The sequence below is a fragment of the Schistocerca gregaria genome, chromosome 9 (assembly GCF_023897955.1).
Source record: "Schistocerca gregaria isolate iqSchGreg1 chromosome 9, iqSchGreg1.2, whole genome shotgun sequence".
NCBI classification, from domain to species: Eukaryota; Metazoa; Arthropoda; class Insecta; order Orthoptera; family Acrididae; genus Schistocerca; species Schistocerca gregaria.
In genome coordinates, this window is record NC_064928.1 from 248,088,605 (window position 1) to 248,111,342 (window position 22,738).

A 22,738-nucleotide genomic window follows, 5' to 3' on the forward strand; every position below is an offset into this window, starting at 1 on the left:
TAATAGAAAGCACAGAAGCGGATATCGTTATAGGTACAGAAAGCTGGCTAAAGCCTGAAATAAGTTCTGCAGAAATTTTTACGAAGTCTCAGACGGTGTTCAGGAAAGATAGATTAGGCAGAATTGGTGGTGGAGTGTTGGTGTCTGTCAGTAGTGGTTTATCTTGTAGTGAAGTCGAAGTAGATACTCTGTGCGAATTGGTGTGGGTGGAGGTTATACTTAACAGCCGAATTAAGTTAATAATTGGCTCCTTCTACCGACCCCCAGACTCCGATGATACAGTTGCGGAACAGTTCAGAGAAAGTTTGAGTCTCGTAACAAATAAATACCCCACTCATACGGTTATAGTTGGTGGGGACTTCAACCTACCCTCGGTATGTTGGCAAAAATACTTGTTCAAAACCGGTGGTAGGCAGAAAACGTCTTCCGAGATTGTCCTAAATGCATTCTCCGAAAATTATTTAGAGCAGTTAGTCCACGAACCCACGCGAATTGTAAATGGTTGCGAAAACACACTTGACCTCTTGGCCACAAACAATCCAGAGCTGATAGAGAGCATCATGACTGATACAGGGATTAGTGATCACAAGGTCATTGTAGCTAGGCTCAATACCATATCTTCCAAATCCATCAGAAACAAACGCCAAATAATTTTATTTAAAAAAGCGGATAAAGTACCACTAGAAGCCTTCCTAAAAGACAATTTCCATTCCTTCCGAACTGACTATGCGAATGTAGACGAGATGTGGCTCAAATTCAAAGATATAGTAGCAACAGCAATTGAGAGATTCATACCTCATAAATTGGTAAGAGATGGAACGGATCCCCCGTGGTACACAAAAAAGGTCCGAACGCTGTTGCAGAGGCAACGGAAAAAGCATGCGAAGTTCAGAAGAACGCGAAATCCTGAAGATGGGCTAAAATTTACAGACGCGCGAAATTTGGCACGTACTTCGATGCGAGATGCCTTTAATAGGTTCCACAACGAAACATTGTCTCGAAATTTGGTAGAAAATCCGAAGAAATTCTGGTCGTATGTAAAGTACACAAGCGGCAAGACGCAGTCAATACCTTCGCTGCGCAGTGCCGATGGTACTGTTATCGACGACTGCGCCGCTAAAGCGAAGTTATTGAACGCAGTTTTCCGAAATTCCTTCACCAGGGAAGACGAATGGAATATTCCAGAATTTGAAACACGAACATCTGCTAGCATGAGTTTCTTAGAAGTAGATACCTTAGGGGTTGCGAAGCAACTCAAATCGCTTGATACGGGCAAGTCTTCAGGTCCAGATTGTATACCGATTAGGTTCCTTTCAGATTGCGCTGATACTATAGCTCCCTACTTAGCACTCATATACAACAGCTCGCTCACCGATAGATCTGTACCTACAGATTGGAAAATTGCGCAGGTCGCACCAGTGTTCAAGAAGGGTAGTAGGAGTAATCCATTTAACTACAGACCTATATCATTGACGTCGGTTTGCAGTAGGGTTTTGGAGCATATACTGTATTCAAACATTATGAATCACCTCGAAGGGAACGATCTATTGACACGTAATCAGCATGGCTTCAGAAAACATCGCTCTTGTGCAACGGAGCTAGCTCTTTATTCGCACGAAGTAATGGCCGCTATCGACAGGGGATCTCAAGTTGATTCCGTATTTCTAGATTTCCGGAAAGCTTTTGACACCGTTCCTCACAAGCGACTTCTAATCAAGCTGCGGAGCTATGGGGTATCGTCTCAGTTGTGCGACTGGATTCGTGATTTCCTGTCAGGAAGGTCGCAGTTCGTAGTAATAGACGGCAAATCATCGAGTAAAACTGAAGTGATATCAGGTGTTCCCCAGGGAAGCGTCCTGGGACCTCTACTGTTCCTGATCTATATAAATGACCTGGGTGACAATCTGAGCAGTTCTCTTAGGTTGTTCGCAGATGATGCTGTAATTTACCGTCTAGTAAGGTCATCCGAAGACCAGTATCAGCTGCAAAGCGATTTAGAAAAGATTGCTGTATGGTGTGTCAGGTGGCAGTTGACGCTAAATAACGAAAAGTGTGAGATGATCCACATGAGTTCCAAAAGAAATCCGTTGGAATTCGATTACTCGATAAATAGTACAATTCTCAAGGCTGTCAATTCAACTAAGTACCTGGGTGTTAAAATTACAAACAACTTCAGTTGGAAGGACCACATAGATAATATTGTCGGGAAGGCGAGCCAAAGGTTGCGTTTCATTGGCAGGACACTTAGAAGATGCAACAAGTCCACTAAAGAGACAGCTTACACTACACTCGTTCGTCCTCTGTTAGAATATTGCTGCGCGGTGTGGGATCCTTACCAGGTGGGATTGACGGAGGACATCGAGAGGGTGCAAAGAAGGGCAGCTCGTTTTGTATTATCGCGTTATAGGGGAGAGAGTGTGGCAGATATGATACACGAGTTGGGATGGAAGTCATTACAGCATAGACGTTTTTCGTCGCGGCGAGACCTTTTTACGAAATTTCAGTCACCAACTTTCTCTTCCGAATGCGAAAATATTTTGTTGAGCCCAACCTACATAGGTAGGAATGATCATCAAAATAAAATAAGAGAAATCAGAGCTCGAACAGAAAGGTTTAGGTGTTCGTTTTTCCCGCTCGCTGTTCGGGAGTGGAATAGTAGAGAGATAGTATGATTGTGGTTCGATGAACCCTCTGCCAAGCACTTAAATGTGAATTGCAGAGTAGTCATGTAGATGTAGATGTAGATGTCATCGTCTGGGCAGAAAGAGACACTGGAAAACTCACCCAGGAAGGTGGCCTCGCCCAAGAGCTGGAGAATGAGCGGGACTGCAATGCGACGACGAAAAAGCAGACCAATGATCTCAATACACAATGCACCATGTAACTGTCCGTTCCCCAGTTGGCTCGCTCTTCGGGAAAATGTAGAAAGATGGAGGTCAAACCCGACAGCGGACCATCACATAAAGATCGAAACGTATGAGACTACTTTTAGTCGCCTCTTACGACAGGGAGGAATACCTTTGGCCTGTTCTAAACCCCGGACCCACAGGCGGCGCGAGGGAGGGAGGGGGGGAGGGGGTTCAGACACTTCAGCGAGCCGTACAGAATTTCGCTATTGACCTGCGCCATATCATCGCCAATGACTGCAGGCATATCGAACTTATTATACCTTAAATTCGAATATCTGTACTGATGCTTACATGCTGGATAAAGTGCGTGCAAGTAATTTACGTTTTTTTTCATGTAGTTCAGTAATTGTCTCTCTGCACATTCCGCATAAGGGCCGTAAAGGCAAGAGAAGAGAAAATACGGCTCGTACAGAGGCATATAAACCGTCATTTTTACCTCGCTCCATTTGAGGTTGGAACAGAAAAGGAAATGACTTAGTGGTGCAAGGTGTCCTCAGCCATGCACCAAAAGGTTGCTTACGGAGTATGCTTGTAGATCATCATCGCCAGGTCCGGCTTAGTACGTACTACAGTCGACATGGGCTGCGTTCCACGAAACCTGAACGAGAAGTGTTTCGGGCAGCGGCCGATGTGCCGGAGTACTGGTGCGGTACGTCGATTGGAAACCAAGCTGGATTGGGACAGTTGGACCCTGCGGCCATTGTCTCCGGTGTGCTATTGTGCGGCGTTGTTTACGTGGGCCGCGGAATGTTATCGCGGCGCTGCGACTTCGCCTCGTGCCCGGCGCGACACCGCAGCGGCTATCAGCGCTCCACTGCATGGGCTATGACGGCCAGGGCCCCTCAGCCAGTCCGATAAGACGCCGTCGCCAGAGCTGGGCTGTCAGCTGACAGAAGGCCAACAGGTACCCGAGGCGGTGCTGCCGACACGCAGTTCCCACTCCGACAACTTGAGTACTTGACCCACATGTACTGTGCTGCTTCAGAGCATTTCTTCGCAGCCAGCCGGACAACAGCGCAAATCTCCTATTATCCTAAGGTGACCTTACGTCTTTATTTCCTGGGGGCTGTCCTCAGTTCACACGCTTTGTCCTCAGTTTCCGTAAAACTGATTGAGAACAACAAATGCTCTCAATTCCTTATTTTTTGTACACAGTTTCGAGATATTTTCAAAAAACTGAAATAGGAAGACTGTGCTGGACATTTTAAACCAAAACTCAGCTGGATATATCAGTTTAACCACTTCGGTTTCTGTGTAATTGCAACAATTAGTCTTACTTAATGGTAGAAACGGCTCTGCTTGTGGCACAGTACGTCACTGGGCCCTCCTCATTTAAGAGCGGATTTCGAATCCCGGGCGCGCTATCCTGGTTTACGTTTCCCGTCGTTTACTTGCATCTACATCTACGTGATTACACTGCAATTTGCGCGCAAGTGTTTGGGAGAGCATTCGTAGAAGCATTGTCAAACTATTGTTTCACTGTTCCAGTTACGAATTTCACTTGCAGAAGATGAACATCTAATTCTGTTCGTGCGAGTTAAGATTTCTCTTATTTTGTAACGATGGTCATTTCTTTCGGTGTCAGCGAAAGTCAACAAAATATTTTGGCATTCTGAGGGGAAATCCGGTAAATCAAATTTCGTGAAAGGCTCTTGCCGCAGAGAAAAACGCCTTTCTTAGGGACTGCCACCTCAACTCGTGTATCATATCCATGGCACTCACTGCCTTATTTCGCGATAATATAAAACTGGCTGCCTCCTTAGAACTTTCCCGAGCCCCCCTGTTAAACCTAACTGGTAAGACTCCCTAACCACACAGCTATACTGCCTCAGACGAAGGAGAATCTTAGTGTAGACACTTTTTTTGACAGATTTAAGGAACCTTCTAAGCGTTTTGCCAATAAAACAGCCTTTGGTTCGCCTTTCCCACTACATTTAAGTTATTCGTAATTGCGATTCTAGGTATTTATTTGACTCTAAAAGTACTAAATTTGTGTGATTCACAATGTGATCGAAATGTAACGGATTCCTTTCAGCACCCATGTGAATGACATTACACTTTTTATTGTTTACAGTCAATTGACTCTTTTGACATTATACAGACATCTTGTCTAAATTATTTTGCAATTGTATTCGACCTTCCGATAACTTTACTATCCATAACAACAGAATTATCTGCAGACAACGTAAGAGGATTGCTCATATTGTCTCCTCTAAACGGTTGAATAGTTCAAGTACAGCAGAGGGCCTACAACGTTACCTGGGGAAAACCCAAGACATAACTTCGTTTAGCTTGATGAGTCGCCCTCAGTTAGAAGAAACTGCGACCTGTCTGATACCCGTTTATCATCTGCATTTCTTCTTGGTGTAGCAATTTTAATGGCCAGTAGTGTACTTACTTTCTTGCGCATTCGTCAGAACGATGCTGACATTTCGTTAGATATTGTGGAAACATCACAACAAAGAGAAAATAACTCTAACAATTGGTGAATTATAATTCGAACGATGACTGTTGTGCTAATTAAAGTTTAGAATAAAAATGGAATGACTTACAAGGACAAAGAAAACCTGTGCAATGATAGCTTTCCGTTACAAAGAAAAGGTTGTAAATTTTTTGGTTGAACGAAGGGGGGAGAGGGGAGAAAACGCTTAAATTGAAGCATTGCGCAAAGTAGTTTCGTTAAATCTGAACACGAACTTTACGAATGATTGTAAGATTTACACGAAGTACGAAATAAGCGCCAAAATGAGAGTCGCAAAAGTGAGAAGAAGAAATGATAATTCAAAGATTTGTAATTGCTTGTGTGAGTCAGTGTACCGTCATCGAGGAAGATCGAGGAGTGGGCGCTGAGAACCGTGAGTGAGATGAACATTACTGATTCCGAAGCTTATTCCACCTGCTTAAACGGATTCAGGAAAGTATAATGAAAAGGAAGTCGCAAATTACCAAGTGTACCTCAAGTAAACGTATAGAGGAGATGTCATTAATAAATAACACCCAATAGAAATTCGTAGCTGACGTGAATATGAAGCTTCTTGTTTTCCCCTGAAGCGCTGTGCATAAAGCCAGTCACTTACGTATCGTGCAAGATCTGCATGAAAGTGAAAACAGACAGCCGCTTGTGCAGTCAATGAAAAAAAAAAAAGCTCTGAGCACTATGGGACTTAACATCTGAGGTCATCAGTCCCCTAGAACTTAGAACTACATAAACCTAACTAACCTAAGGACATCACACACATCCATGCCCGAGGCAGGATGCGAACCTGCGACCGTAGCGGTCGCACGGTTCCAGACTGAAGCGCCAATAACCGCTCGGCAACACCGGCCGGCAATGCTGTGACACATTCGTATACAACAATGCCAGTGATAAGAATCAGTGTTATTGTTTCCGCAGCTTTATATCCGTCTTCAGGGCCATCAAGGCAAATTAAGGCAAATTTTAAATTTGCTTGCAAAAATCTTGTAATCTTCGAAGCAAAATCCGAAAAAATGGGAGAAAATAATTTTCAGTGGTACATCCGAGACGTCTTCTCACTATCTGCAGCAAATAATTCATTGCTTTTATGACCCTTTTTCTTTAGGAAAGTGACAGAAAGGCACATAATTTGGATTCCACCCGAACTAACAGTACGAGTCAACCACTCGATAAAGAAAATTTTCGGTTGTGTAAAGCACGTTTTAGAAAATTGTCGGACAGTATAGCTTCCGAAAGTTCTTTGTCATTTCAATTTTATCAGCCGGATAGTATTGTAAAAGTTCAATCATTTCTGTATTGTCAGTTTGGATGACCGCATTTTACGATTTTTATCAATTATGCCTGCCTGGCAAGTAGCACAGTATTCAGAACAATGGCGACGGCCATTTGTTACTCTGTTCCAGTTCAAAGAACTACTAATGACTGCGAAGACCTGAATGCATTAATTTTTCTGTTATGAGGCGCGTCTGGTGTACGGAAAACATTTGTTTTTATCATCCAGTAGACTCTTCACACTTTTGTGAGAATTACAGAAAGTAAACAAGGAACTGTTTGTAAAATGTTCCTTATTCAACAATTATCATAAGAACTTGGTTGACTCATACTGTTAGTTCGGGTGGAATCCGAATTATGCGCCTTTCTGTCACTTTCCTAAAGAAAAAGGGTCATAAAAGAAATGAATTATTTGCTGCAGATAGTGAGAAGACGTCTCTGATGTAACACTGAAAATTATTTTCTCCCATTTTTCCGGATTTTGCTTCGAAGATTACAAGATTTTTGCAAGTAAATTTAAAATACTCTCATTTCTGAAAGTATTTGTATGGAGTGTAGCCATGTATTGGAAGTGAAACATGGACGATAAATAGTTTGGACAAGAAGAGAATAGAAGCCTTCGAAATGTGGTGCTACGGAAGAATGCTGAAGATTAGATGGGTAGATCACATAACTAATGAGGAGGTATTGAATAGAAATGGGGAGAAGAGAAGTTTATGGCACAACTTGACCAGAAGAAGGGATCGGTTGGTAGGACATGTCCTGAGGCACCAAGGGATCACCAATTCAGTATTGGAGGGCAGCGTGGAGGGTAAAAATCGTAGAGGGAGACCAAGAGATGAACACACTAAGCAGATTCAGAAGGATGTAGGTTGCAGTAGGTACTGGGAGATGAAGAAGCCTGCACAGGATAGAGTAGCATGGAGAGCTGCATCAAACCAGTCTCAGGACTGAAGACAACAACAATCATAAGAACTGTGCTTCAGGAATTGGTATAAAATACTTGAAGTCAAGCAATTAAAGTCCTGAATGAAGGAAGTCGTCTGTAATGTTAACGTCTTACACTGCCGCCTTCCTTTTCTTTCCTCTGCTAGTCACTTGTGTAACAAATCTGCAACAGTGTAACTGTAGGTATGAACTGCAAGTTGTAAAAACTAATGATCTGAGACACTTTCGGGATGGTTTAAGGGCTTAAGTCGCGCGTGTGTGCACTTCGGACTTTGCGTTATGCGGCGCTGTGTTCTCTTGTCACGGCTGGGTGTGTTATGAGGAAAGGGCTGGACAAACCGCCGTTATACTCTTTAAGTATTTCGCCGTGGGACAAGAATCGGTACTTTCAACGTTTCGTTTTTAAAAAAAAATTCTTACAATGCGCCTTAGCAGCTAAAATTTTGACAGTGCACTTCTTTTGGTGTATTCTTCGTGTGTGAAAACTTCACAGGTAGATTTCCATTTGTCGGACTGGACGATTCCCTTGTTACTCAGTCCCTTTTTTTTAATGTATATAAATTCATGTATATACTTTGATAATTTAATTTATTACTGGTCGCCGGCTTAACTGCAAAACTCAGTGTACACACACACACACACACACACACACACACACACACACACACACACACACACACACAAAAGGTTCAACTGTCTCTGAGCACTATGCGACTTAACATCTGAGGTCATCAGTTCCCTAGCACTTACAACTACTTAAACCTAACTAACCTAAGGACATCACACACATCAATGCCGAGGCAGGATTCGAACGAACACACACACACACACACACACACACATACATACATACAGAGAGAGAGAGAGAGAGAGAGAGAGAGAGAGAGAGAGAGAGAGAGAGAGAGAGTCAACTGACGTCAGGACCTCTTGTTATGCATTTTGTGTACTGCAACTTCTCATTTACTGACTTGCCTGAAAAATCTGACTCAGAATCCCTGCATAACGAATAATACACTATCTGACCAGAAGTCAAAATTTTAGAAGCATTCTTGACTGGTGTACAGGGATCGGTATAAAATGTTAAAAATCAAGAAAAACAATCTCCATTACATTCTATGGATCTCACTGCGTCTGCTGCCACTAGCAGCCACAATGGAGGCATAAGCCTGAAGACGATCCGAGGAAAAGGCCTGAAACCTGTTGCCAACAAAGAACAAAATCTGAAGACGCGATCGAGACGGTTTTTTATGGATGTTTAAAATCTTATCAGAAGCATGCGGACACCTCCATGCAATTCGGAATTGACCACTAAATATCAGGAGAGGCGGACCCGCGGTATGAGAGGAGCTGGTGAGTGTTACGCTGTCAGTAGAGAATCTACATCTACATTTATACTCCGCAAGCCACCCAACGGTGTGCGACGGAGGGCACTTTCCGTGCCACTGTCATTACCTCCCTTTTCTGTTCCAGTCGCGTATGGCTCGCGGGAAGAACGACTGCTGGAAAGCCTCCGTGCGCGCTCGAATCTCTCTAATTTTATATTCGTGGTCTCCTCGGGAGGTATAAGTAGGTGGAAGCAACATATTCGATACCTCATCCAGAAACGCACCCTCTCGAAACTTGGCGAGCAAGCTACACCGCGATTCAGACCTCCTCTCTTGCATAGTCTGCCAATTGAGTTTGCTAAACATCTCCGTAACGCTATCACGCTTACCAAATAACCCTGTGACGAAACGCGCCGCTCTTCTTTGGATCTTCTCTATCTCCTCCGTCAACCCGATCTGGTACGGATCCCACACTGATGAGCAATACTCAAGTATAGATCGAACGAGTGTTTTGTAAGCCACCTCCTTTGTTGATGGACTACATTTTCTAAGGACTGTCCCAATGAATCTCAACCTGGTACCCGCCTTACCAACAATTAATTTTATATGATCATTCCACTTCAAATCGTTCCGTACGCATACTCCCAGATATTTTACAGAAGTTAACTGCTACCAGTGTTTGTTCCGGTATCATATAATCATACAATAAAGGAGAACTGGACAGACTGCAGAGGTCAGCGAAATTGAACGAGGACGATTCGCTGGGCGACACTGAAACTCCTCTAAAGGTGCCCACGTCGACTGCTGGTGGCGTCATTGTGAAGTGAAACCGCGAAGCAACAATCACAGCTGAGCCGAGACCGGCAGAGCTCATGTAGTGACTGGACAAAGACCTCCGAGAACTGCGTAAATAATAGCGTGGAATCAGCGCAAGGTGTCGGTCTCTGAGTTGCATAGTGCTGCCGGCAGTCGAGCTAGCTCAACGACTGCGCCTAGGCAGTTAAAGAGAGTGGCCGAGCAGACAGCAGAAAACCCGTACCGACGAGCAACCAACGCACTCCGTGTGGGGTGGACAGCCTGACACACTCGCCGTCGTCTTAGCCGCAGCTTAGACGGCTGACGCAAGAAGCGGTTTCTGCAGTCGCGCGCGCACACACGCGGCTTTTCCCGCTCGAAGGTTACGAGCAGGATCTCCTCTTCAAGCGTCACCACTTCTGCTGGCTACGCGAATACTTTAAATTTCACGTCCGCCAAAGGTCTGCGAAATGATTTCGATAGCTTTGCACTGCTAGGGCACACAATTAAAAAAAAAGCCTAATTATACTTCTTGTTACAAAACGTTTTATTGTTTTTCAAAATATTCGTCTTTAAAATTTTACGCAATTTTGTATGCGTACGAACTACAATACTGGCCATCAAAATTGCAATACCAAGAAATGCAGATGATAAACGGGTATTCACTGGACAAAGGTACTATACTAGAACTGACATGTGATTACATTTTCACGCAATTTGCGTTATTAGATCCTGAGAAATCAGTACCCAGAACAACCACCTCTGGCCGTAAAAACGGCCTTGATACGCCTGGGCATTGAGTCAAACAGAGCTTGGATGGCGTGTACAGCTTCAATACGATACCACAGTTCACCAAGAGCAGTGACTGCCGTATTGCGACGGGCCAGTTGCTCGGCCACCACTGACCAGACGTTTTCAATTGATGAGAGATCTCGTGAGTGTGCTGCCAGGGCAGCAGTCGACCTTTTTCTGTATCCAGAAAGGCCCGTACAGGACCGACAACCTGTGGTCGTGCATTATCCTGCTGAAATGTAGGGTTTCGCAGGGATCGAATGAAGGGTAGAGCCACGGGTCGTAACACGTCTGAAATGTAACTTCCACTGTTCGAACTGTCGCCAATGCAAACAAGAGGTGACCGAGACGTGTAACCAATGGCACCCCGTACCATCACGCCGGGTGATACGCCAGTATGGCGATGACGAATACACGCTTCCAATGTGCGTTCACCGCGATGTAACCAAACACGGATGCAACAATCATGATGCTGTAAACAGAACCTGAATTCATCCGAAAAAATGACGTTTTGCCATTCGTACTTCCAGGTTTGTCGTTGACTACACCATCGCAGGCGCTCCTGTCTGTGATGCAGCGTCAAGGGTAACTGCAGCCATGGTCTCCGAGGTGATAGTCCGTGCTGCTGCAAACGTCGTCGAACTGTTCGTGCAGATGGTTGTTGTCTTGCAAACGTCCCGATCTGTTGACTCGGGGATCGAGACGTGGCTGCACGATCCGTTACAGCCATGCGGATAAGATGCCTGTCATCTCGATTGCTAGTGATACGAGGCCGTTGGGATCAAGCACGGCGTTCCGTATTACCCTCCTGAACCCACTGATTCCATATTTTGCTAACAGTCATTGGATCTCGACCAACGCGAGCAGCAATGTCGCGATACGATAAACCGCTATCGCGATAGGCTACATTCCGACGTCGGAAACGTGATGGTACGCATTTCTTCTCCTTACACGGGGCATCACAAGAGCGTTTCACCAGGCAAAGCCGGTCAGCTGCTGTCTGTGTATGAGAAATCGGTTTTAAACTTTCTTCATGTCAGAACGTTGTAGGTGTCGCCGCCGGCGCCATCCTTGTGTGAATGCTCTGAAAAGCTAATCATTTGCATATCACAGCATCTTCTTCCTGTCGGTTAAATTTCGCATCTGCAGCACGTCATCGTCGTCGTGTATCAATTTTAATGGCCAGTAGTGTAGTTACGGAAACATTTTCTCGACCAAGTTGTTGGTAACTGCAACATATTTTCTTGCGATGAATCAAGAGCCTTTTGGCTGGAAAAAAATGTCTGTTTAGGAATTTTGTGGCGGAGCTAACGGAGGGAAAATACCTCGTCAGGGGATAAATGAGTCGAATGCTGGCAATGAGCCATTAATTCGACGTTTTTCTCCATCAAATAATAAACTGTGTCATGTGTTACGAGACAACTGGCATTGTCATGTTCTCGATTATTTTTTTCTGATTCCGTCGATGACTTGTGACAAATTCAGAACCAGCCGTTCTTTCATTCTCCGAAGAAACTGTCGCGGTATGTCTGCATCTACGTAGACATTCCGCAAGCAACCGTAAGGTGCGTGGCGGAGGGTACCCTGTACCACTACTAGTAATTTCCTTTCCTGTTCCACTCGAAAACTTGGTCGAGAAAAACTACTGCCTAGCCCTAATTTCTCGTATCTTATCTTCGCGCTCCTTAAGCGCGATGTTTGTTGGGGTCAGTAAAATCATTCTGCAGTCAGCTTCAAACGCCGGTTTTCTAAATTTTTTTCAATTTGATTTCTCGAGAAGAACATTGCCTTCCCTCCACGAATTCCCCTTTGTGTTCCCGAAGGATCTCCGTAAGACTTACATGTTGTTCCAACCTACCAGAAACAAATCTAGCATCCCGCCTCTGAACTGATTCGATATCCTCCTTCAGTCCAACCTGGTACGGATTCCAAACACTCGAGCAGTACGTGAGACTAGGTCGCACCAGCGTCCTGTATGCTGTCTCCTTCACAGGTGAGCCACACTCTCCTAAAATTCTGCCAACAAACCGAAGTCGACCACCATTCGGCTTCCCTGCCACAGTCCTCATATGCTGGTTCCACTTCATATCGCTTTGCAACGCTACGCCCAGATATTTAGACGACGTGACTGTGTTAAGCAGGGAACTACTGATGCTGTAATCTGTTTGTGCTACACATCGACATTAACTTACATTTTTACATATTTAGAACTAGTTGCCATTCATCATACAAGCCAGAAATGTTGTCTAATTTTTTTTGTATTCCCCTACAGTCACTCAACCCCAACATCCTACCGTACACCACAGCATCATCAACAAACAACTACAGATTGCCGTCCGCCAAATCATTTCTGTATACAGATAACAACAGCGGTCCTGCAACACTCCCTGGGACACCCCTGACAATACTCGCCGTCGTGACAGCCCCAGCATACTGGGTTGTGTTACCTAAGAAGTCTTCCAGCCACTCACATATCTGTGAAATCCATACGCTCGTACCGTCGTTAATAGCCTGCATTGGGACACCATATTAAATTCTTTACGGGAGTGAAGGAATATGAAATCTTCCTATTGCCCTACATCCATAGTTCGATAATGTCATGTGAGAAAAGGTGCAAGCTGAATTTCCCACATGCAATGCAGTCTGTAACCATATTGATTCGTGCACATAAGCTTCTCAGTCTCAAGAGTGTTTCTTATATTCGAATTGAGAATATTTTCATGGATTCTGTAGCAAACCGAAGTTAGGGATATTAGTCTCCAATTTTGGGGGCCCGTTCTTTAGCACTTCTTATACACAGGACTCGCCTGTGCTTTTCTCCAGTCGCTTAGGACTTGTGCTGGGCAACAGATTCGCGAATGCAATGACGAGTGTAGCCAAAGGAAGCGAGTGGTCTGTTTTAGGAAACTTTTTAGCGAACGAACTTCTTTTATTGGTTTCACATCACGTTGGGATATCCATAGAGTCGGTAGTTACTACTTTACGGCTAGTACGAATACGCAGGCAGTTGCCGCTAAGTGGGGACTAATTGCAGGAAACGGTGCGTGAGAGCATAAGGAGCTAATAACACCACGTGGACGTATGGCCGGAGATGTATTCCAGTGGAGGAGCACGCGCTGGCAGATTGAGAAAAAACATCGAAACGAGAACACACCACGCAAGTGGCAATGTTCTGTCTGCACGAGTGTTTTAGTTCCACACACTGGGCGGCAGTAGGCTGCACTTCGTACCAACGAAGCTCTGATTTCCAGCAAGTGCGACAGAGTCAACCGCAGGAAGTGCAGACGCGCCTCATGTGTGTGGCGCTGCGGGAGGGTGAGAGAGGCCCCTGGAGGCGGTCGCAAGTAACCCCCGCCACACACCGAGGCTGAACCGCTGCTGTTGGTTTCTCTGCCACCATACCGCTGGGATTCACGATACTGTCCCTAGTGAAGGTAGGCTCACCGTCAGCAGGGTGGATGACAGAAATCCTAGCGCTCACTGTGAACTTACTACCCGGCCAACTGTTTTAACTAACAAGTGATAAATTTTAAGACAAGAGTATCGATAAATCTTAACAGCCGAGTCTCTCAGTCGCCCCTTGAAACGCCCTCGTATAGACTACTTTCTACAAAATCAGGAATTTGGAAAAGGGCAGATAGAACATCCGTTAAAGTTATGCGTGGTCCTCGATAACTTGGCAGAAAGTACCACAAAAAAAAAGTACAACTATGTAAACTGCATATGGGTAGCCTCAGCGACATGAATCTTTACTGCCACACATAAAAGAAATTTTTAAACACAGTTTTATACACAAAATATGGAAATGTAGTGTGGCTAGGGTCTCCCATCCGGTAGACCGTTCGCCTGGCGCAAGTCTTTCGAGTTGACGCCACTGCGGCGACTTGCGTGTCGATGGGGATGAAGGACAACACAACACCCAGTCCCTGAGCGGAGAAACTCTCCGACCCAGCCGGGAATCGAACCCGGGCTGTTAGGCGTGACATTCTGTCCGCTGACCACTGAGCTACCAGGGGCGGACATATACAAAATAAAATACAAACAGCGAAAAGTTATTTACAATTTGTACAACGAGACACCGGTTAATTAGAGTCGACCAATATAAAATGGAAGTAGTGGTTGCGAAGGGAGACAGAGTTGTAGCCTATCCCCCATGTTATACAGTCTGTGAACTGAGCAAGCGGTGAAAGAAAGCAATGAGAAATTTGGAAAAGGGATTAAAATTCAGGTAGAGCAGAAAGAAAAACTATGAGATACACCGAACACAGTGTAACCCTTTCAGAGACAGCAATGTATGTGAAAGAACAGTTGCGTGCAATGGACAGGCTCTTGAAGAGAGATCATAAGATGAACATCAGCAAAAATTAAGCGAGTGTAATCTCAACTGTCGAAGTATTCGTTATAAAGTTCCTGACTTTACTGCCCTTCAGGAAAGTTCTCGCGCTCAAATTATTCTTTGGACCGAGAGCTGGCTGAAACCGGAGGTGGAAAGCTCTGAGCTACTTAGCGATTCATGGAACGTATATAGGAAAGGAAGATTAGAGGCCATACGAGGGGGGAATGTTCATTGCAATTGACAAAAATATTCTCTCTGTTGAGGTAGTAGTTGATGTCATCTCGTCGCTTCCAACAGGTCTACGTGAAACCAAGTTAATTGTTGGATGTTTTTACCGGCCACCCGATTCCGCTGTGGCAGAGTTAGAGTCGTTCAAATAAAGTCTACAATCAATAGCGCGTAGATATCCAGATAATGGATACTAGAAGGAGGCTACTTTAACCTACCGCGTATAGACTAGAATGTCTATGGAATCATTGCTGAGGGGTACTGACAGGCAGTCATGCGAAATATGAGGGTCATTCAATAATTAAAAAGACGGTTTGGGGAAGAAACTGTTAATAGGGAGATCGAGTTAATAATTAAATGACTGAAGGCCAAGAACTCTCATGGGAATGACGGGGTATCTAGCAGAATACTGAAGTATTGTTCCATGTATGTTAGCCCAATACTTAGCCGTATCTGCAACCTTTCCTTTAGGAGTGGCCGGTTTACTGACCGATAACTCAGTAGTAAAGCCACTTTATAAAAAGGGAGACAGGGATAATGTGACAATTATAGACCTATTTCTATGCCATCGGTGTTTGCTAAAGTTATCGAGAAGGTTGTATATACAAGGTTACTGGAGCATTTAAATTCACATAATTTGCTGTCAAATGTACAGTTTGGTTTCAGAAATGGATTAACAACTGAAAATGCTATAGTCTCTTTTCTCTGTGAGGTTTTGGACGGATTAAATAAAAGGTTGCTAACGCAAGGTGTTTTCTTTGATTTAATGAAGGATTTTGACTGTGTTGTCCACAAAATATTACTGCAGAAGTTGGACCATTATGGAGTAAGCGGAGTAGCTTACAATCGGTTTGCCTCTTACTTTAAGAACAGAAAGCAGAACTTAATTCTCCGCAATACTGAGAGTGGTAGTGATGTTCAGTCCCAATGGGGCACTGTTAAGTGGGGGGTTCTACAAGGGTCGGTGCTGGGGCCACTGCTGTTTCTTATTTATATAAATGATATGCCTTCTAGTATTACAGTTGAATCAAAAATATTTGTTTGCTGATGACACCAGCTTGGTAGTGAACGATCTTGTGTGTAATACTGAAACATTATCAAATAATGTAGATCATGAAATATGTTTGTGCTTGTTTCTAACTCACAATTCAACAAGAACTAATATTTTGATCACACAGTATGGGCATATTATAAGCGAGACGGAACAGTTCAAGTTCCTAGGCTTTCGGATAGATAGTAAGCTGTTGTGGAAAGCCCATGTTCAGGATCTTGTTCAGAAAGTAAACACTGCTTTATTTACCATTAGAACAGTATTTGAAATAAGTGACAGTTCAATACAAAAAGTGGTCTACTTCGCATATTTTCATACGCTTATGTCATATGGTATTATTTTTGGGGTAATTATTCTGATTCAAAAAGAGTATTTCTGGCTCAAAAACGGGCTGTTCGAGCTACGTCTGGAGTCAGTTCGAGAACCTCTCGTCGACCCCTATTCAATAGTCTGGGAATTCTGACATTGCCCTCATAGTATATATTTTCTTTAATGTTGTTTGTTGTTAGCAATATTAGCTTATTCCCAAGTGTTAGCAATTTCACTCAGTTCATACTAGGCAGAAATCGAATCTGCATGTGGAATGCACTTCCTTCACTCTTGTGCAGAAATGAGTGCAGTATTCTGCTGGATCCATTTTCAATAAGCTACCACAAGAACTCAAAAATCTTAGCAGTAGCCCAAAGTCTTTTAAGTGTAAACTGAAGAGTTTCCTCATGGCTCACTCCTATTCTGTCGACGAGCTCCCGGAAGAGCTAAAAAGTTAAGCACATTGCAGTGTAACATTGTTAATTTTCTTTATTTAAACTTATGAATTGTCGACTGAATACGTTTCTTGTATTTCATTTTATCTGTTTCTACTATCGTGTTATAATTTCATGTATTGACTCGTTCCATGACCATGGAGACTTCTGCTTAATTTGGTCCCACGGAACAATAAATAAATAAAAAAATGGGGCAAGTTTGGAACTGTCATGGCTTTAAGTTCGCATCACTGAGATGAATCCTTATCAGCTTATGTATCAACATTGTTTTGTTTGTTGTTGTTGTTGTTGTGGTCTTCAGTCCTGAGACTGATTTGATGCAGCTCTCCATGCTACTCTATCTTGTGCAAGCTTCTTCATCTCCCAGTACCTACTGCGACCTACATCCTTCTGAATCTGCTTAGCGTAGTCATCTCTTGGTCTCCCTCTACGATTTTTACCCTCCACGCTGCCCTCTAATACTAAATTGGTGATCCCTTGATGCCTCAGGACATGTCCTACCAACCAATCCCTTCTTCTGGTCAAGTTGTGCCACAAACTTCTCTTCTCCCCAATTCTATTCAATACCTCCTCATTAGTTATGTGATCTACCCATCTAATCTTCAGCATTCTTCTGTAGCACCACATTTCGAAAGCTTCTATTCTCTTCTTGTCTAAACTATTTATCGTCCATGTTTCACTTCCATACATGGCTACACTCCATACAAATACTTTCAGAAATGACTTCCTGACAAATCTATACTCGATGTTAACAAATTTCTCTTCTTCAGAAACGGTTTCCTTGCCATTGCCAGTCTTCATTTTATATCCTCTCTACTTCGACCATCATCAGTTATTTTGCTCCCCAAATAGCAAAACTCCTTTACTACTTTAAGTCTCTCATTTCCTCATCTAATTCCCTCAGCATCACCCGACTTAATTCGACTACATTTCATTATCCTCGTTTTGCTTTTGTTGATGTTCATCTTATATCCTCCTTTCAAGACACTGTCCATTCCGTTCAACTGCTCTTCCAAGTCCTTTGCTGTCTCTGACAGAATTACAATGTCATCGGCGAACCTCAAAGTTTTTATTTCTTATCCATGGATTTTAATACCTACTCCGAATTTTTCTTTTGTGTCCTTTACTGCTTGCTCAATATATAGATTGAATAACATCGGGGAGATGCTACAACCCTGTCTTACTGGCTTCCCAACAACTGCTTCCCTTTCATGTCCCTCGACTCTTATGACTGCCATCTGGTTTCTGTACAAATTGTAAATAGCCTTTCGCTCCCTGTATTTTACCCCTGCCACCTTTAGAATTTGAAAGAGAGTATTCCAGTCGACATTGTCAAAGCTTTCTCTAAGTCTACAAATGCTAGAAACGTAGGTTTGCCCTTCCTTAATCTAGCTTCTAAGATAAGTGGTAGGGACAGTATTGCCTCACGTGTTCCAACATTTCTACGGAATCCAAACTGATCTTCCCCGACGTCGGCTTCTACTAGTTTTTCGATTAGTCTGTAAAGAATTCGCGTTAGTATTTTGCAGCCGTGACTTATTAAACTGATAGTTCGGTAATTTTCACGTCTGTCAACACCTGCTTTCTGGGGGTTGGAATTATTATATTCTTCTTGAAGTCTGAGGGTATTTCGCCTGTCATACATCTTGCTCACCAGATGGTAGGGTTTTTGTCAGGACTGGCTCTCCCAAGGCCGTCAGTAGTTCCAATGGAATGTTGTCTACTCCGGGGCCTTGTTTCTACTCATGTCTTTCAGTGCTTTGTTTTGTTTATAACCTTTGTTTTGTTTATAACCTCAAAAATACATTTCAAGACGGCGAGTCCTCTTGAAACGTCCAAATCAGTTAAACAGCGTTAAGTTATTCGTTGTTTTACTTTCTGAAAGCGAGAAACCAGTGAATACATAATGTAGAATGTCTTAAGTTTATGGTGAAAGTTGTATCAATCGCGAAAATTTTTGCAAATGGGTACAGCAGTTCAAAAATGGTCGGACTCCGCGACTGACGAACACCGTTCTGGCCGTCCAGTTGCAATTTCTGTGCCCTTACTTGAAAGTCGAATTGACGACATCATGAAAGACGTGCACTTCATTCACCATTCAGTGCTCGTATTTCGTATTCCTAATCCCAGCATTCTGGTATTCGGTAATATAATAATTCAGGCCCTGTTAATAATTTCTATGAGTTGCCTAATTTATTTGACGATGTCTACAGTTTGTCTCACACTGATCTGTGAGAGGAGCTTGGCGCTAGGAATTTTCTTTATTTATGGGCGAGGGCAGCAGTCTTCGTAGCTGCCGTGATGGCTCCCCGTTTCCCATCCTTTTTCCGATCGCCAGGCTAGCACGTGGTGTCGTTGAAAGCTCAGTAGTGGCCAAAGTTTCTCCTGTTCTCAGTTCCCCATCCTGCCTTACCAACCTTGTAACCGCCATTTCTGCTCGATTTTAACGTCGCGAGGCAGCCTCCCTGTGAGATTCCGGCGCTCTGATTGGCCAGTTGAGGAGCGCGCCCGTTTTTCGCGGGCGGCCGCCAACCGCCCTCCGCGAGTGGATAGTGGACGAAGGAGCAGTAGGGCACTTTAAGTGTGACCGTGCCGGAGACCGGAGGCGCCGCTTCCAGGAGATGAAGTTCGGTAAGCTTGAGGAATGCCGGAGACCGGAGGCGCCGCTTCCAGGAGATGAAGTTCGGTAAGCTTGAGGAATGCCGGAGACCGGAGGCGCCGCTTCCAGGAGATGAAGTTCGGTAAGCTTGAGGAATGCCGGAGACCGGAGGCGCCGCTTCCAGGAGATGAAGTTCGGTAAGCTTGAGGAATGCCGGAGACCGGAGGCGCCGCTTCCAGGAGATGAAGTTCGGTAAGCTTGAGGAATGCCGGAGGCCGGAGGCGCCGCTTCCAGGAGATGAAGTTCGGTAAGCTTGAGGAATGCCGGAGGCCGGAGGCGCCGCTTCCAGGAGATGAAGTTCGGTAAGCTTGAGGAATGCCGGAGGCCGGAGGCGCCGCTTCCAGGAGATGAAGTTCGGTAAGCTTGAGGAATGCCGGAGACCGGAGGCGCCGCTTCCAGGAGATGAAGTTCGGTAAGCTTGAGGAATGCCGGAGACCGGAGGCGCCGCTTCCAGGAGATGAAGTTCGGTAAGCTTGAGGAATGCCGGAGACCGGAGGCGCCGCTTCCAGGAGATGAAGTTCGGTAAGCTTGAGGAATGCCGGAGGCCGGAGGCGCCGCTTCCAGGAGATGAAGTTCGGTAAGCTTGAGGAATGCCGGACATTTGCCACACTTTCCCCTTCGCCAGGTAGCGATCCCTCAGGTAAGGGACGCCCTTCCTCGTACTACTTCTGTCCGCTTTCAAACCGCCGTCTCCACATCTTACTCGATACAACCAGTACGTAAGGGACCTCCTTCTTCGACTCCTTGGCCAAATACAGAGCTTCTTTTCCGAAATCGAAATATTTATAACTTTTGGGAACGAAAGCAATGCCGACAATTATGTCGGTATGTAATCAGTTCTGCCAAGTATAAATATAGATCCCTCTGTATGTACGGTACCTTCCTTTCACGTTTACTGATTGCGATAGAAACAGTCCATCGCCATGGGAGCGACAAGAAAGGAACGATGTAAAGAGAATGCGAATGTACGCTAATTATTTCTCTTTAATCACTGCATTTTTCTACTTTAATTACTACAACTGCATGCCCAAAAGACAACAAGGAAAGAAGAAATGGGTATGTGAATGTTTGAAAAGAAGAACGACATACTCCATATTAATTTACTCTCTAAAATGCGATATCCCTTGCGGTGAAACTTTAGTTAATAATGTGTAGGGGGACAATGTTCAAAACATGACTGAAAATACGTTCACTAAATAGAGGTAAGAACATCTATGATTGACATGTCACCTAAAGTCGACGTACATTTTTAAAATGTTAGAAATAAGGAAATGAAGTAATACAGAACGCTATGCTTGTAACGTACGTTGTTCTACATTACTTACCTCTGGTATTTACAGGGCCAAAGAGAAAGCGTCGTAGGTTTTCGAGGGAAAAGCCGTAATTGTAATGATCTGCACTACAACTGAAACAAGAAGCACAATTTAAGGAAAAATAATGCAATGTGTGTTTCATCTCACAAGCGACATTGAAGCAGATACATACTGTGACTTACTATGGGCAGAGGTTATATTCGACAACCGGAATAAGTTAATAACTGGCTCCTTTTACCGACCCCCTCCCGGTCGGAGATGAAACAGTTGCTGAACACTTCAAAGAAAACTTGAGACTCATCACAAATATGTAGCCTACTCATACAGTTACAGTTGGTAGTGACTTCAATCTACCTTCCGTAGCCTGCTGGAGTGGCCCAGCGGTTCTAGGCGCTTCAGTCTGGAACCGCGCGACCGCTACGGTCGCACGTTCGAATCCTGCCTCGGGCATGGATGTGTGTGATGTCCTTAGTTTAGTTAGGTTTAAGTAGTTCAAAGTTCTAGGGGACTGATGACCTCAGAAGTGAAGTCTCAGAGTGGTCGGAGCCATTTGTTTTACCTTCCGTATGTTGACAAAAATACATTTTCAGATCCTATTGTACATAGAAAACAACTTCCGTAATTGTCCTAAATGCTTTTTTTAAAGATTATTTTTAACAATTAGTACACGAGGCCATTCAAATTGTAAATGGTTACGTAAACACACTTGACCTCTTAGCCACAAATTATTCTGAGCATTACGACGGGCACAGGGATTAGTGAACACACAGCCGAGCGAGGCTCAATTCCGTAACAAAGAAATTCACCAAAACTAAATGCGAAATATATCTATTTATAAAAGCAACCAAAAATTCCATTGACGTCTTTCTAAGAGACAGTCTCCAATCTTCCCAGACTATGTAAGTGAGGACCATATGTGGCTTAAGTTCAAAGAAATAGTATCAACAGCACACGAGAGATTCATACCAAATAAATTAATAAGAGACGGAACTGATCCCCCATGGTACACAAAACACGACAGAAAGCTGCTGCAGGAGCACCAAAAAAGGCAAATATAATTTAGACGAACGCAAAATCTCCCAGATTGGCGAAGTTTTACTGAGGCTCAAAATTTGGTGCGGATTTCAATGCGAGATGCATTTAATAGTTCCCACAACCCCACAACGAAACTCTGTCTAGAAATGTGGCGGAAAATCCAAACAGATTCTGGTCCTATGTTAAGTAAACCAGCGGAAAGGCTCAGTAAGCGAGGAGGAGGAGGAGGAGAAGGAGGGGTAGGAGGAGGAGGAGGGGTAGGAGGAGGGGTAGGAGGAGGGGGAGGAGGAGGGGTAGGAGGAGGGGTAGGAGGAGGGGGAGGAGGAGGGGGAAGAGGAGGGGGAGGAGGAGGGGGAGGAGGAGGGGGAGGAGGAGGGGGAGGAGGAGGGGGAGGAGAGGGAGGGGAGGAGGGGGAGGGGGAGGAGGGGGAGGGGGAGGGGAGGAGGAGGGGGAGGAGGGGGGAGGGGGAGGAGGAGGGGGGAGGAGGGGGAGGAGGGGGGAGGGGGAGGAGGAGGGGGGAGGAGGGGGAGGGGGAAGGGGAGGAGGGGGGAGGAGAAGGAGGAGGGGGGAGACAAGGGGCCCAACCCCTCGGAGCGGGTAAAGTCGTGGCAAATGCCCGCACACCAAGCTTGAGCACCGGCGTGCACTGTAGCTTCGCGCCCTGCAGCCCAGAGGGAACCTTATAGGTCACTTTAATGACGTGCGTTCCTTGAATTATGGTTTACACAATTTTTCGTGTTCTTAGACTGTAGGTTTTCCTTGTACAGATGCGATGGTTAGCCACAGCAGCTTGGAGTACGGCGCTAAAGTGCATACATTCATACTCACTTTTCCG